Below are 16,926 nucleotides of genomic sequence, written 5' to 3'. Positions count from 1 at the left end.
ATGCCTCTCTGAGCGTCGACGTCAGAACGTGACGTCACATCGGTACTCAACGCCATTTTTCCCTACACATCAGACGCATCGAGTCAAATCAGCTCTGTGATTTTCCGTTTTTTCGACTGTTTTCCGATACCTTGGAGACATCATGCCTCGTCGGTGTGTTGTCGGAGGGTGTAACAACACGATCAGGGACGGATTCAAGTTGATTTACGTAGAATATGCATCGATTAACAAATGCTAACATGCTTTTTAGGCTAGCTGTGTGTACATAGTGCAGCATTATGCCTCATTTGTAGCTATATTTACATCCAGCCTTTCCCTCCATCCACATTTAATGCCAAACAAACACTTAGCAATCAACAGATTTAAGTTGCTCCAGTGTCAAGAGATGCAAAAGTCCCCCGTTTGGTTTTTACCGGCGATGCTACGACAGAGATGGCACAGAGATGACAAGAATGTCTGGATATCCTGCGGCACACAAAGCCGATGCATTCCCAACGATAAAGTCAACGAAATCACAAAGGTGAGTTTTGTTGATGTTGTTGACTTATGTGCTAATCAGATATATTTAGTCGCAGCATGACTGCCAGCTAATCGATGCTAACATGTATTCAGGCTACCTGTATGTACATTTGAAACTATATTTACATCCAGCATTTCCTTCCACCCACATTTAATGCGAAACAAACACTTACCAATCGACGGATTTAAGTTGATCCAGTGTCAATGCGAAAGTCCTGATCGGTTGGTCTACACAAACGCAAAGATGGCCGAATAGCGTCAATAGCTATTCGCTCAATAGCTTCAGTTTCTTCTTCAATTTCGTTTTCGCTATCTGCCTCCATACTCCAACTATCTGTTACAATACATGTGTAATCTGTTGAATCGCTTAAGTCGAGTCTGAATCCGAGCTAATGTCGCTATATCTTGCTGTGCTATTCGCCATTGTTTGTATTGGAATCGCTATGTGACGTCACAGCGAAATGGACAGTGACTTAAAGGGGAACATTATCAGCAGACCTATGTAAGCGTCAATATATACCTTGATGGTGCAGAAAAAAGACCATCTATTTTTTTAACCGATTTCCGAACTCTAAATGGGTGAATTTTGGCGAATTAAACGCCTTTCTGTTTATCGCGCTGGAGGCGATGACGTCAGAACGTGACGTCGCCGAGGTAACACACCCGCCATTTTCATTTTCAACACATTACAAACACCGGGTCTCAGCTCTGTTATTTTCCGTTTTTTGGACTATTTTTTGGAACCTTGGAGACATCATGCCTCGTCGGTTTGTTGTCGGAGGGTGTAACAACACTAACAGGGAGGGATTCAAGTTGCACCACTGGCCCAAAGATGCGAAAGTGTCTACCGCCAGACCCCCATTGAATGTGCTGGAGTGTCTCCACATTTGACCGGCGATGCTAAGGCAGACATGGCACAGAGATGTATGGATAACCTGCAGATGCATTTGCAACTATATTACGTTTCCTTTCACCCACATTTAATGCGAAACAAACACTTACCAATCGACGGATTTAAGTTGCTCCAGTGTCAAAAGATGCGAAAGTCCTGATCGTTTGGTCCGCACATTTTACCGGCGATGCTAACGCAGCTATTCGGCCATGCTATGGCTATGAATAGCGTCAATAGCTATTTGCTCAATAGCTTCAGTTTCTTCTTCAATATTTTCATACTCCAACCATCCGTTTCAATACATGCGTAATCTGTTGAATCGCTTAAGTCGCTGAAATCCGAGTTTGAATCCGAGCTAATGACGCTATATCTTGCTGTGGTATTCCTATTGTTTGTTTACATTGGCAGCACTGTATGACGTCACAGGGAAATGGCCAGTGTCTTCACAGAGAGCGAAAATAAGGCACTTTAAAGCTTTATTTAGGGATATTCCGAGACCGGTAAAATTTTGAAAAAAACTTCAAAAAATACAACAAGCCACTGGGAACTGATTTTTATTGTTTTTAACCCTTTTTAAATTGTGATAATGTTCCCCTTTAAGCAAATAGCGAAAATCAAGCACTTTAAAGCTTTTTTTAGGGATATTCCGGGACGGGTAAAATTTATTTAAAAATTTTGACAAATAAAATAAGCCACTGGGAACTGATTTTTATTGGTTTTAACCCTTTTGAAATTGTGATAATGTTCCCCTTTAAGCAAATAGCGAAAATCAAGCACTTTAAAGCTTTTTTTAGGGATATTCCGGGACGGGTAAAATTTTTTAAAACATTTTGAAAAATAAAATAAGCCACTGGGAACTGATTTTTATTGGTTTTAACCCTTCTGAAATTGTGATAAAGTTCCCCTTTAAGTATCTTGTATTTGCAGTCTATTCAATTGAATATAGGTTGAAAAGGATTTGCAAATCATTGTATTTTGTTTTTATTTACCATTTACGCAACGTGCCAACATCACTGGTTTTGGGTTTTGTACGACAATTCGTGCTGGTATCATATCGGATTAATATTGGTATCGGTCAATATTCCAATATCAGTGTCATACAGGAAGTAAAAAAAGTTGTATCTGGAGTTGATAGTCCTGACCTCAACCCCATCAAAGCTCCTTTGAGATGAACTCGAACACAGATTGTGTCGTCAGTGACCTTTGACCTGACAAATATTATTCCGAAATTCCAACAGACTCTGTGAAATGTTGTTAAAATTCTTCATAGAAGAGTGAAAGCTGTTTAAGCCACAAAAGGTGGATTATCTCTACAGTCTTTTACTTCCCTTAGGTAAGGTGTCTCAGCTCCGTGTTACCTCGGTTTTGGGTTTTGTTTTTTTTGCTCCACTTTTTGAAGGAAAGATGTCCATATAAAGTCTTGGTTACAGTACAGCCGAGGATTGCTTGTAATAAACTATCCAATCCACTTTATTTGTATAGCATAAATGTTTCCAAAGTGCTGCACAACAATATTGAAAACAATATTCAAATATCCTCAGCTCCACTAATGACTGAATAAATAAAAAAAAATCAATATAAAATAATAATAAAAAATACAATAAATAGATATGATTAAAAACGATTTTAAAGGGTAAAACCAATTAAAACAATAAATAGGAAACACAGTTAAAAAAAAAAAAAAAAAGAAAATACAGAAGACCACACAACTCACGTAGTGTTAAAAGCCAAAGAATAAAAGCCCCAGAACAATAATTATCTTATTAAAAATCTGGGTTTTAGTTGCCCTCTGTGTTTTAAAATTTAGATTTCTATATACTGTTTTAATTGGTTTCACCCTTAAAATCGTTTTTAATCATATTTATTTTATATTCTTTTTATATTGGTTTTATATGTTTTTGTTTATGGACATCGGGGGCGGGGGCTTCACGGTGGCAGAGGGGTTAGTGCGTCTGCCGCACAATACGAAGGTCCTGCAGTCCTGGGTTCAAATTCAGGCTCGGGATCTTTCTGTGTGGAGTTTGCATGTTCTCCCCGTGAATGCGTGGGTTCCCTCCAGGTACTCCGGCTTCCTCCCACCTCCAAAGACATGCACCTGGGGATAGGTTGATTGGCAACACTAAATTGGCCCTAGTGTGTGAATGTTGTCTGTCTATCTGTGTTGGCCCTGCGATGAGGTGGCGACTTGTCCAGGGTGTACCCCGCCTTCCGCCCGATTGTAGCTGAGATAGGCGCCAGCGCCCCCCGCTACCCCAAAAGGGAATAAGCGGTAGAAAATGGATGGGGCATCGGGGGCGGTACCTCTAGATTGGCAGACCGGGTTGGTGGTTCCTCTCTTTAAGAAGGGGGACCGGAGGTTGTGTTCCAACTATCGTGGGATCACACTCCTCAGCCTTCCCGGTAAGGTTTATTCAGGTGTACTGGAGAGAAGGCTACCCCGGATAGTCGAACCTCGGATTTAGGAGGAACAGTGTGGTTTTTGTCCTGGTCGTGGAACTGTGGACCAGCTCTATACTCTCGGCAGGGTTCTTGAGGGTGCATGGGAGTTTGCCCAACCAGTCTACATGCGCTTTGTGGACTTGGAGAAGGCATTCGACCGTGTCCCTCGGGAAGTCCTGTGGGGAGTGCTCAGAGAGTATGGGGTACCGGACTGTCTTATTGTGGCGGTCCGCTCCCTGTATGATCGGCGTCAGAGCTTGGTCCGCATTGCCGGAAGTAAGTCGGACACGTTTCCAGTGAGGGTTGGACTCCGCCAAGGCTGTCCTTTGTCACCGATTCTGTTCATAACTTTTATGGACAGAATTTCTAGGCACAGTCAAGGCGTTGAGGGGTTCCGGTTTGGTGACCGCGGGATTAGGTCTCTGCTTTTCGCAGATGTGGTCCTGATAGCTTCATCTGACCGGGATCTTCAGCTCTCTCCGGATAGGTTCGCAGCCGAGTGTGAAGCGACCGGAATTAGAATCAGTACCTCCAAGTCCGAGTCCATGGTTCTCGCCCGGAAAAGGGTGGAGTGCCATCTCCAGGTTGGGGAGGAGACCCTGCCCCAAGTGGAGGAGTTCAAGTACCTAGGAGTCTTGTTCACTAGTAGGGGAAGAGTGGATCGTGAGATCGACAGGCGGATCGGTGCTGCGTCTTCAGTAATGCGGACGTTGTACCGATCCGTTGTGGTGAAGAAGGAGCTGAGCCGGAAGGCAAAGCTCTCAATTTACCGGTCGATCTACGTTCCCATCCTCACCTATGGTCATGAGCTTTGGGTCATGACCGAAAGGACAAGATCACGGGTACAAGCGGCCGAAATGAGTTTCCTCCGCCGTGTGGCGGGGCTCTCCCTTAGAGATAGGGTGAGAAGCTCTGCCATCCGGGAGGAACTCAAAGTAAAGCCGCTGCTCCTCCACATCGAGAGGAGCCAGATTAGTTGGTTCGGGCATCTGGTCAGGATGCCACCCGAATGCCTCCCTAGGGAGGTGTTTAGGGCACGTCCAACCGGTAGGAGGCCACGGCAAGACCCAGGACACGTTGGGAACGCCTCAGGATCCCCCGGGAAGAGCTGGACGAAGTGGCTGGGGAGAGGGAAGTCTGGGCTTCCCTGCTTAGGCTGCTGCCCCCGCGACCCGACCTCGGATAAGCGGAAGATGATGGATGGATGTATTTTTTTATTTTATTTATTTTTTTATTATTATTTATTTTATTTTTTTTGTTTTTATTCAGTCATTAGTGGAGCTGAGGATAGTATTTGAATGTTTTTAATATTGTCGTGCAGCACTTTGGAAACATTTTGTTGTTTAAATGTGCTTTATAAATAAGGTGGATTGGATTGAATATACGTGAATGTTTTTTCACAAAAGTGTGTGTCAATAAAGGTAAAAAATTATGTTAAAAATGTGTTTTTTTACTTTGTTTTCATTGTTTAGTTTTTTTGGTTGGTCTTCATATAATGTGCTTTGTGATATTGTTGGCTGTCTGGAATGGATTGAAAGGTTTAACATTATTTCCAACGTTCTTATTTCTTTAATGTTGTTTGAAAAAAAAATGACGGACAGTGATGTCATCATATTTACAATATTTATTTTTCAAATCCTAAGGGGGGGTGGGGGGGTGTTTTGTTCCAAGGGAAGTGCGCTGTGTGTATTTGGACAAGGTTGCTTAGGGATTTGCAGGAAGTCAAGTCCTTAACTTGGTAATTTCCTGACAAACACACCGCCAGTGACCTTTAGTGTGCATGACACCTACAAATCGGGAAGCTGACACTTTCAGGTCAAAGTGCACCGGTGACCTTGGGGTTCTAAGGTTAACAGGCGCCGTATCTCAGTTTGTTTAACTTTGTTTTCACCAAAGGGGTTCAGTTCGGTAATGCACACAACCTGTTTTTTAACGCTACCTTTACAAAAATGACTTCGATATTTTTTTGCAACCTTCTGTTAGTTTTAACTGCACTGGTATGGCCTTTATAGATAAAGCTAGTAACCATTCAGTCTGTTGATTTGTCAACAGAAAATTGGCGTTTGTTGACATTCTGTGGACTCTTGTGCTAAACAAAGAATCCCACGCGCTGATTTCATTGCGTATAGCTGCAAAAAAACAAAAAAAACAAAACACAATGGGGTCAAAGAAAATTGCGAGTTCAAGCACTTTTTTGGCAAAAGTCTTCCGTTGCGGCAAAAGTGATGTTAAATGTTATTAAATCAATTTAGTTCAACATTTACAAGTGTAAATTGCACTCAGCATTAAGGGTTGGAATTGGGGGTTAAATCACCAAAAATTATTCCCGGGCGCGGCCACCGCTGCTGCCCACTGCTCCCCTCACCTCCCAGGAGGGTGATCAAGGGTGATGGGTCAAATACAGAGACTATCAATTGGTACTTTCACTTTTTAAAACGTATAAGAACAAGCTAACTGGCATACTACGAACACGTCGGAAAGAATATTACAGTCAATTATTGGACCGGAACAACCCCTAAATAGTTTTATTATCCTAACTACTTCTCAGATGGAAATGTAAAAAAAATGACAAGATAAACAAAGTAGTTCCATCCATCCATCCATCATCTTCCGCTTATCCGAGGTCGGGTCGCGGGGGCAACAGCCTAAGCAGGGAAACCCAGACTTCCCTCTCCCCAGCCACTTCGTCTAGCTCTTCCCGGGGGATCCCGAGGCGTTCCCAGGCCAGCCGGGAGACATAGTCCTCCCAACGTGTCCTGGGTTTTCCCCGTGGCCTCCTACCGGTTGGACGTGCCCTAAACACCTCCCTAGGGAGGCGTTCGGGTGGCATCCAAAGTAGTTGAAAGTTTCAATAAGCACTTTGTGAACATAACACCGAATCTGGAGGAAAATATTTCATTTCCCGAGTCAGTTGAGGACTCGAATTTGTCCGTTTAAGAACACGTCATGAATTTCAATGGACTCCTCTTAGGGAATTACTTAGGACGAAAGATAAGAGGAAAGTTAGGAACTTATTGCTTAATGGGTCCCATTGCTTTTTACAAGTAAAACTATACTTATTTTCTATGACATGTTTCATGTTCATATTTTTGGGGGTCTGGAGTGGGTTGTTTTGATTGACATTATTCATTATCGGGGAAATCCATCTATTTTACAGTTACTACCACTGTATTCTTGTCCTGTCCTTGTTTTACAGAGGCATTCAGATATTTCTAGTGTCCTCGAAGAAAAGTAAGGGTGGTGCATGTTTGTTGTTTTCTTCCCGCTGAGCCCTAGTATTAAAAGTTTATGTTCTCGTCCGTTTTACTGGAGGAAATTGTTTGCGCCGAGGAGCAAGTACAAAACGAATAAAAATAAACTAACTGGCATACTACGAACACGATATTTTAGTTGATTATGGCAGTGGTTCTCAACCTTGTTTCAGTGATGAAAATTTTTTTGATTCAATCAGAGCAAAGCATTTTTGGTTGAAAAAAAGAGATAAAGAAGTAAAATACGGCACTATGTCATCAGTTTCTGATTTATTAAATGGTATAACAGTGCAAAAATATTGCTCATTTGTAGTGGTCTTCCTTGAACTATTTGGAAAAAAAAGATATACAAATAACTAAAAACTTGTTGAAAAGTAAACAGGTGATTAAATTATAAGTAAAGATTTCTACACATAGAAGTAATCATCAACTTAAAGCGTCCTCTTTGGGGATCGTAATAAAGTTTCATCTGGATTCATGAACTTAATTCTAAACATTTATTCACAAAAAAATAAATCTTTAACATCAATATTTATGGAACATGTCCACAAAAAATGTAGCTGTCAACACTGAATATTGCATTGTTGTATTTCTTTTCACAGTTTATGAACTTACATTCATATTTTGTTGAAGTATTATTCAATAAATATATTTATAAAGGACTTTTAAATTGTTTATATTTTTGGAATATTTTTTAAAAATCTCACGTACCCCTTGGCATACCTTCAAGTACCCCCAGGGGTACACGTACCCCCATTTGAGAACCACTGGATTATTGGACCACAACAAAAACAGCAACATGGAGCATCCTAAATAACATTATTATCCTAAATACTTCTCAGATGGAAATGTAAAAAACGACAAGATAAACAAAGTTGTTGAAAGCTTCAATAAGTACTTTGTGAACATTGGACCAATTCTGGAGGAAATTATTTCAGATCCCGAGTCAGTTGAGGACTTGAATGACTCTAAAGATAGGTGTAACAAAAGAGGAAATCACACTGGGGCCCATTCAGCAACTGTTCTTAAGACCATGTAGACCTGTTTGCCGGAAGTGACGAATATCTATTTGAATGCTTTAGGCTACCTCAGCTGTCCCCCCTTTCTTAAACTTACATTTTGACATTATTTATTTCCCCCGTGGTATCATACGAATTTCTCTTTTGTAATCTGTTTGTGTTTTCTCCGTGTGTTTGATGTTTGGCTTTTCCACCAGAATTGTGCCCATATATGGCGAATTATCAATCAATCAATCAATTTTTATTTATATAGCCCCAAATCACAAATGTCTCAAAGGACTGCACAAATCATTACGACTACGACATCCTCGGAAGAACCCACATAAGGGCAAGGAAAACTCACACCCAGTGGGCAGGGAGAATTCATATCCAGTGGGACGCCAGTGATAATGCTGACTATGAGAAACCTTGGAGAGGACCTCAAATGTGGGCAACCCCCCCAGGGGACCGAAAGCAATGGATGCAAAGGGCGTTTAATTATGCAAATGGCAGTAATTATGCAAATGATGGAATGAAGGGTGTTTACATATGCATATTGGGGAAATAAGGGCGTGTTTATTTGCAAATTATGATAATAAATGGTCCCTAGTGTGTGAATGTGAGTGTGAATGTTGTCTGTCTATCTGTGTTGGCCCTGCGATGAGGTTGCGACTTGTCCAGGGTGTACCCCGCCTTCCGCCCGATTGTAGCTGAGATAGGCGCCAGCGCCCCCCGCGACCCCCAAAAGGGTATAAGCGGTAGAAAATGGATGGATGGATGATACTAAATTGGCCCTAGTGTGTGAATGTGAGTGTGAATGTTGTCTGTCTTTCTGTGTTGGCCCTGCGATGAGGTGGCGACTTGTCCAGGGTGCACCCCGCCTTCCGCCCGATTGTAGCTGAGATAGGCGCCAGCGCCCCCCGCGACCCCCAAAAGGGTATAAGCAGTAGAAAATGGATGGATGGATGATACTAAATGGTCCCTAGTGTGTGAATGTGAGTGTGAATGTTGTCTGTCTATCTGTGTTGGCCCTGCGATGAGGGGGCGACTTGTCCAGGGTGTACCCCGCCTTCCGCCCGATTGTAGCTGAGATAGGCGCCAGCGCCCCCTGCAACCCCGAAAGGGAATAAGCGGTAGAAAATGGATGGATGGATACTAAATTGGCCCTAGTGTATGAATGTTGTCTGTCTTTCTGTGTTGGCCCTGCGATGAGGTGGCGACTTGTCCAGGGTGCACCCCGCCTTCCGCCCGATTGTAGCTGAGATAGGCGCCAGCGCCCCCTGCAACCCTGAAAGGGAATAAGCGGTAGAAAATGGATGGATGGATACTAAATTGGCCCTAGTGTGTGAATGTGAGTGTGAATGTTGTCTGTCTATCTGTGTTGGCCCTGCGATGAGGTGGCGACTTGTCCAGGGTGTACCCCGCCTTCCGCCCGATTGTAGCTGAGATAGGCGCCAGCGCCCCCTGCAATCCCGAAAGGGAATAAGCGGTAGAAAATGGATGGATGGATACTAAATTGGCCCTAGTGTATGAATGTTGTCTGTCTATCTGTGTTGGCCCTGCGATGAGGTGGCGACTTGTCCAGGGTGTACCCCGCCTTCCGCCCGATTGTAGCTGAGATAGGCGCCAGCGCCCCCTGCAACCCCGAAAGGGAATAAGCGGTAGAAAATGGATGGATGGATACTAAATTGGCCCTAGTGTATGAATGTTGTCTGTCTTTCTGTGTTGGCCCTGCGATGAGGTGGCGACTTGTCCAGGGTGCACCCCGCCTTCCGCCCGATTGTAGCTGAGATAGGCGCCAGCGCCCCCTGCAACCCTGAAAGGGAATAAGCGGTAGAAAATGGATGGATGGATACTAAATTGGCCCTAGTGTGTGAATGTGAGTGTGAATGTTGTCTGTCTATCTGTGTTGGCCCTGCGATGAGGTGGCGACTTGTCCAGGGTGTACCCCGCCTTCCGCCCGATTGTAGCTGAGATAGGCGCCAGCGCCCCCTGCAATCCCGAAAGGGAATAAGCGGTAGAAAATGGATGGATGGATACTAAATTGGCCCTAGTGTATGAATGTTGTCTGTCTATCTGTGTTGGCCCTGCGATGAGGTGGCGACTTGTCCAGGGTGTACTCCGCCTTCCGCCCGATTGTAGCTGAGATAGGCGCCAGCGCCCCCCGCGACCCCCAAAAGGGTATAAGCGGTAGGAAATGGATGGATGGATGATACTAAATTGGCCCTAGTGTGTGAATGTGAGTGTGAATGTTGTCTGTCTATCTGTGTTGGCCCTGTGATGAGGAGGCGACTTGTCCAGGGTGTACCCCGCCTTCCGCCCGATTGTAGCTGAGATAGGCGCCAGCGCCCCCTGCAACCCCGAAAGGGAATAAGCGGTAGAAAATGGATGGATGGATACTAAATTGGCCCTAGTGTATGAATGTTGTCTGTCTATCTGTGTTGGCCCTGCGATGAGATGGCGACTTGTCCAGGGTGTACCCCGCCTTCCGCCCAATTGTAGCTGAGATAGGCGCCAGCGCCCCCTGCAACCCCGAAAGGGAATAAGCGGTAGAAAATGGATGGATGGATACTAAATTGGGCCTAGTGTATGAATGTTGTCTGTCTATCTGTGTTGGCCCTGCGATGAGGTGGCGACTTGTCCAGGGTGTACCCCGCCTTCCGCCCGATTGTAGCTGAGATAGGCGCCAGCGCCCCCCGCGACCCAAAAAGGGAATAAGCGGTAGAAATGGATGGATGGACGGATGGATACTAAATTGGCCCTAGTGTGTGAATGTGAGTGTGAATGTTGTCTGTCTATCTGTGTTGGCCCTGCGATGAGATGGCGACTTGTCCAGGGTGTACCCTGCCTTCCGCCCGATTGTAGCTGAGATAGGCGCCAGCGCCCCCCGCAATCCCGAAAGGGGAATAAGCGGTAGAAAATGGATGGATGGATACTAAATTGGCCCTAGTGTGTGAATGTGAGTGTGAATGTTGTCTGTCTATCTGTGTTGGCCCTGCGATGAGGTAGCGACTTGTCCAGGGTGCACCCCGCCTTCCGCCCGATTGTAGCTGAGATAGGCGCCAGCGCCCCCCGCGACCCCCAAAAGGGAATAAGCGGTAGAAAATGGATGTATGGATGGATGATAGACATGCACGCGCTAACCATTTGGCATTCAGCAACTTTAGAACAGCAGGTGGGAACAATTTGGCCATTTAAGAACACGTCATGAATTTGAATGGACTCCTCTTAGGAAATCACTTAGGGATAAAGATGAGATGAAAAGTTAGGAACTTATTGCTGAATGGCTCTCATTGTTTTTTGCAAGTAAAACTATTCTTATTCTCTATAACATGTGTTTCATGTTCATATTTTTGGATGTCTGGAGGGAGTTGATTTTATTTACATTATTGGTTATAGGGAAAATCCATCTACTTTACTGTATTCGTGTCCTGTCTTTGTTTTTCAGAGGCATTCCGATAGTGTCCTCGAAAAAAAGGAAGTGTTGTTTTTCTTCCCGCTGAGCCCTGGTAGTAAAAGTTTATGTTGTCGTCCGTTTTACTGCAGGAAACTGTTTGCTCCTCGGCGCAAACAATTCGGTCATCCAGTAAACAGATTTCTATTTCTAGGTGAGCATATGTCCAAAGTGTGAGCGCTCGACACTGGAAACAGATGTTTGGGATCCAAATGATAGAGGAAGTTACACAAACGCTTCAAAAATGACAAATTGTGCGTGTTATGTAAGCCCCGGCGCCGACAAAAAGGAAACGTGGAGCTGGAAAGAGCAGCGTGTGCTTGTAAAATTCCCCACTCGCCCTACATTTCACCGACTAATCTGATGTTAATTTTTGGGTTATTGTTTGAGTTTTTTCACGCGGGCCTGTCAGCGCCTGCCTGCCGGTGCGAGCTGTGTGAGGTCGGAACACACGATGAGACACCGCTGAGTCTTGATCGTCGCGCCGTCTCAGATGAAACGTGACCGAGCCGCCCGGCTGTTGTTGCTTGTACTTTACAAAGGAGACAGGCGGCGCTTGTTATCTGACACATTTACGTGACATAATCCCCCAGTAATCAATCACAAATCTCCTTGTCTTCACGGTTGCTCTTTTATTTCCTTTCTTTGTGCCTTTGTAATCATGTTTTAACTCCAAGCCTCAGAAACCCTGGCACTTCTTTCACGACTTGACAGTGTCATTAATTATTATTACAGAGATAAGGAGACATCACTGCACCTGCAGAATGAAAATAACCTGGGTAATACTGTTCAAACAGGTTAGAATCGTCTGCCAACATGGTCATTGTGGCCCTCCAAATAACACAAAAAACTACAAACCCCATTTCCATATGAGTTGGGAAATTGTGTCAGATGTAAATATAAACGGAATACAATGTATGGCAAATCATTTTCAACCCATATTCAGTTGAATACGCTACAAAGACAACATATTTGATGTTCAAACTGATAAACTTTGTTTTTGTGCAAATAATCAGTAACTTTAGAACTTGATGCCAGCGACACGTGATAAATAAGTTGGGAAAGGTGGCAATAAATACTGATAAATAGACTCCCTTTTTAGACCAGTTGATCTGCTGTTTCTTTTCTTTTTCTTCTATGTCCCACTCTCCCCTGTGGAGGGGGTCCGGTCCGATCCGGTGGCCATGTACTGCTTGCCTGTGTATCGGCTGGGGACATCTCTGCGCTGCTGATCCGCCTCCGCTTGGGATGGTTTCCTGCTGGCTCCGCTGTGAACGGGACTCTCGCTGCTGTGTTGGATCCGCTTTGGACTGGACTCTCGCGACTGTGTTGGATCCATTGTGGATTGAACTTTCACAGTATCATGTTAGACCCGCTCGACATCCATTGCTTTCCTCCTCTCCAAGGTTCTCATAGTCATTATTGTCACCGACGTCCCACTGGGTCATTATTGTCACCGATGTCCCACTGGGTGTGAGTTTTCCTTGCCCTTATGTGGGCCTACCGAGGATGTTGTGGTGGTTTGTGCAGCCCTTTGAGACACTAGTGATTTAGGGCTATATAAGTAAACATTGATTGATTGATTGATAAAGTTGAGGAATGCTCATCAAACACTTATTTGGAACATCCCACAGGTGTGCCGGCTGTCACAACATGGCTTGGACGTGGATTGTTTCTTCGACGCAGATGAGAATCAGCACGAGCGCGGCGTGGACGTGAGTACATGGTTGTTTATTTAACCCTTCTATTATGTTGAGGGGTTAGTGCGTCTGCCTCACAATACGAAGGTCCTGCAGTCCTGGGTTCAAATCCAGGCTCGGGATCTTTCTGTGTGGAGTTTGCATGTTCTCCCCGTGAATGCGTGGGTTCCCTCCAGGTACTCCGGCTTCCTCCCACCTCCAAAGACATGCACCTGGGGATAGGTTGATTGGCAACACTAAATTGGCCCTAGTGTGTGAATGTTGTCTGTCTATCTGTGTTGGCCCTGCGACGAGGTGGCGACTTGTCCAGGGTGTACCCCGATTGTAGCTGAGATAGGCGCCGGCGCCCCCCCCGCGACCCCAAAAGGGAATAAGCGGTAGAAAATGGATGGATTATGTTGAGGGTCAATTTGACCCATTTCAGTTTTTGTGTTTATCTTGCTGAAATTTGGTGACTTTTCCTCATCTAGGGTCATGAACTGGTGTGTAAAAATCTGGACACTTTGTTGTGTAGTGGAATGTCTTGCAGAGTTTGTATACAAAGATGATGTTGCGGGTCATTTTGACCCAGACGCTTTAATGTGTGTAAACAGCCAAAATATGCGGTCCTCTCCAAGGTTTCTCATAGTCATCATTGTCACTATCACCAACGTCCGCCAGCGTCCAAAACCCGGCCCGCGGGAAGTCCCCAAAATTAAATTATGATTTTATTTCATTTTTAATTTGTATTTTTTTTAGATATGTCCTTTCTAATCCATTTTACTGTTGTTACCTGTTGTGTCTCCTAGCCGCTCTGTCAATTAATGCGTGAGGAATATATATATATATATATACATACAGTATATATATACATATATATATATATATATATATATATATATATATATGTATATATATATATTTATATATATATATGTATATATATATATATATATATATATATATATATATATATATTTATATATATACTGTATGTATGTATGTATATATATTTATATATTTGTATATATACTGTATGTATGTATATATATATATATATATATATATATATATATATATATATATATATATATATATATATATATATATATATACATATATATGTTTATATGTTTTGTAAAAACCGTACCACTGTTTGTTTTTTATTGTAGCAACATGGTGGTTAACGTTTTGGAGACTTGTGTATGCATGTGTATGTTAATATATATATACAGCCCGGCCCCAGGCCAAATTGTTCCAACCCAATGCGGCACCCGAGTCAAAAAGTTTGGGGACCCCTGCTATAAACATTGTCAAATACAAGATGAGCTTCCAAAAATTATTGAAGCTTTCAACTACTTTGTTCATCTTTGCCATTTTTCTCCACATCTGTGGTCCCCTCCAAGGTTTCTCGTTGTATCCCACTGGGTTGAGTTTTTCCTTGCCCTAATGTCGTTATGTCTTTGTGCAGCCCTTTGAGACACTTGTGATTAAGGGCTCTATAAATAAACTTTGATTGATTGTTGATTGATTGATGCGAGAGTACCCTCCGGCCCTTTAGTAGATCACACGTCCACTAATAGTACACGCAATTTTATAAATGGCAGACAATGTTTAGCGCATGGTATTTGGACCTTAGTAAATCAGGCCCAAAGTGTTCAAATGTCTGTGACGTGTGCCGCTAACTTGAGGTGGTACAGCTGGTCATCATTTGTCCCTTCCCTGCCCCCCCCCCCCCGAGCACTTTGGACTTTGATGTCCATGTCTCACGCACTTATATGCTTTGTTTGTGCAGACATGCAGGCTTTCAGGTGCCACTGATGTAAGGCGACCATGACGTATCAGCGAGTAAACAACCGCGATCAATGTCGGTGAAGTGCAATGAATGAACGGCAGCCACCGCCTCTCTAATCCCGTATTGTTTGTCTAGCGACTCTGCAGCCCAGTCGTCAGCCAACTAGGTTGAACTGAACAAGGAATGCGTGTTATGATTTACTCCAAGTGTGTTCCCATTCTTCTGTTGACTGTTTAGCAACCTGGCAGGGAGCGGAACCCGCAGAAGAAATTGTTTTCCACTGCTCTGTCCAACTCCTGAAAGGGACTTAACTTAATTCTCCAGTTCATTTGCGAACATAATTATTTGGCGTCCCCTAACAGGAAGTGGCTTTTTCCCTAATCCTAAAAAAAAACAATAGTGGCCTGAAAGATTTGTTCAGTGGAAAGCCAGGAAAATTAATTACGATGCTGATTCATCAAAGCGACGGCCTGTGTGGCAATCATGGAATTAAGTACATACCCTTGATGGTTTCTCACCAAGGGAATACAGTCAAAGGAGTGATAGGTGTCATGGACTGATAGGTATTGGTCCTAAAAGTATCCTGCATAAGGGCAAATCACGACTATCTGAACCTTTAATGATTTTTTTCTACATTTAAAACACTTCCTTGTGGTCTACATCAGTGGTCCCCAACCACCGGAGTGGTCCGTGACACATTTTCTACCGGGCCGCAGAGATGGCCCCATTGGGAGCATAGGGCGTCTACAATGGATCTCCACCACACCCTCTTCTGTGCCATGGTCTTCGCTTCTTGCCAGGAGATCCCCGTCTTAGTCAGTTCATCAAGAGTGGACCGTCCTCCAGTTGAGTTTTGGCCTTCTTGGCTTCCTCTTGCCTTGAGGGTTCTAGTCCAGTGCTTGTTTTGCTATGTTTCTCGGATCCTTCATAAAGGTATGGCCGATCCATCCCCACTTTCTGCCTTTGATTTCATTTTGAATGTGCTCTTGGTTCTTGCGTCTCCACAGGTCTACCTTTGATATCTTGTTGGGCTACCAAATCCTCGGTATGTACAAACAATGCAGATTCATCAAAGTGACGACATGCGTGGCAATCGTGGAATTAAGTACATTCCCCTGATGGTTTCTCACCAAGGGAAAACAGTCAAAGGAGTGATAGGTGTCATGGACTGACAGGTATTGGTCCTAAAAGTATCCTGCATAAGAGCAAATCACAACTATCTGAACATTTAATGATTTTTTTCTACATTTAAAACACTTCCTTGTGGTCTACATCAGTGGTCCCCAACCACCGGAGTGGTCTGTGACACATTTTCGACCGGGCCGCAGAGATGGCCCCATTGGGACCATAGGGCGTCTACCATGGATCTCCACCACACCCTCTTCTGTGCCATGGTCTTCGCTTCTTGCCAGGAGATCCCCATCTTAGCCAGTTTATCAAGAGTGGACCGTCCTCCAGTTGAGTTTTGGCTTCCTTGGCTTCCTTTTGCCTTGAGGGTTCTAGTCTAGGGCTTGTCTTGCGATGTTCCTCGGATCCTTCATAAAGGTATGGCCGATCCATCCCCACTTTCTGCTTTTGATTTCATTTTGAATGTGCTCTTTGTTCTTGCGTCTCCACAGGTCTACATTTGATATCTTGTTGGGCCACAAAATCCTCGGTATGTACAAACGATGCAGATTCATCAAAGTGACGACATACGTGGCAATCGTGGGATTAAGTACATACCCTTGATGGTTTCTCACCAAGGGAAAACAGTCAAATGAGTGATAGGTGTCATGGACTGATAGGTATTTGTCCTAAAAGTATCCTGCATAAGAGCAAATCACGACTATCTCAACCTTTAATGTTTTTTTCTACATTTGAAACACTTCCTTGTGGTCTACATCAGTAGTCTTCAAC

The 16,926-nt window shown here is 43.8% G+C and overlaps 1 protein-coding gene across 1 annotated transcript in view; it reads right to left on the bottom strand.

The window, feature by feature from the left end:
- Positions 1–16,926, bottom strand: part of filip1l (filamin A interacting protein 1-like) — a 137,890-nt gene that overhangs the window by 29,465 nt on the left and 91,499 nt on the right. The window lies entirely within an intron of this gene.

This window comes from Nerophis ophidion, linkage group LG27, assembly GCF_033978795.1.
Source record: "Nerophis ophidion isolate RoL-2023_Sa linkage group LG27, RoL_Noph_v1.0, whole genome shotgun sequence".
Lineage (NCBI taxonomy): Eukaryota > Metazoa > Chordata > Actinopteri > Syngnathiformes > Syngnathidae > Nerophis > Nerophis ophidion.
The sequence above is the reverse complement of the archived record's forward strand: the minus strand, read 5'-3'. Positions and strand labels throughout refer to the sequence as shown.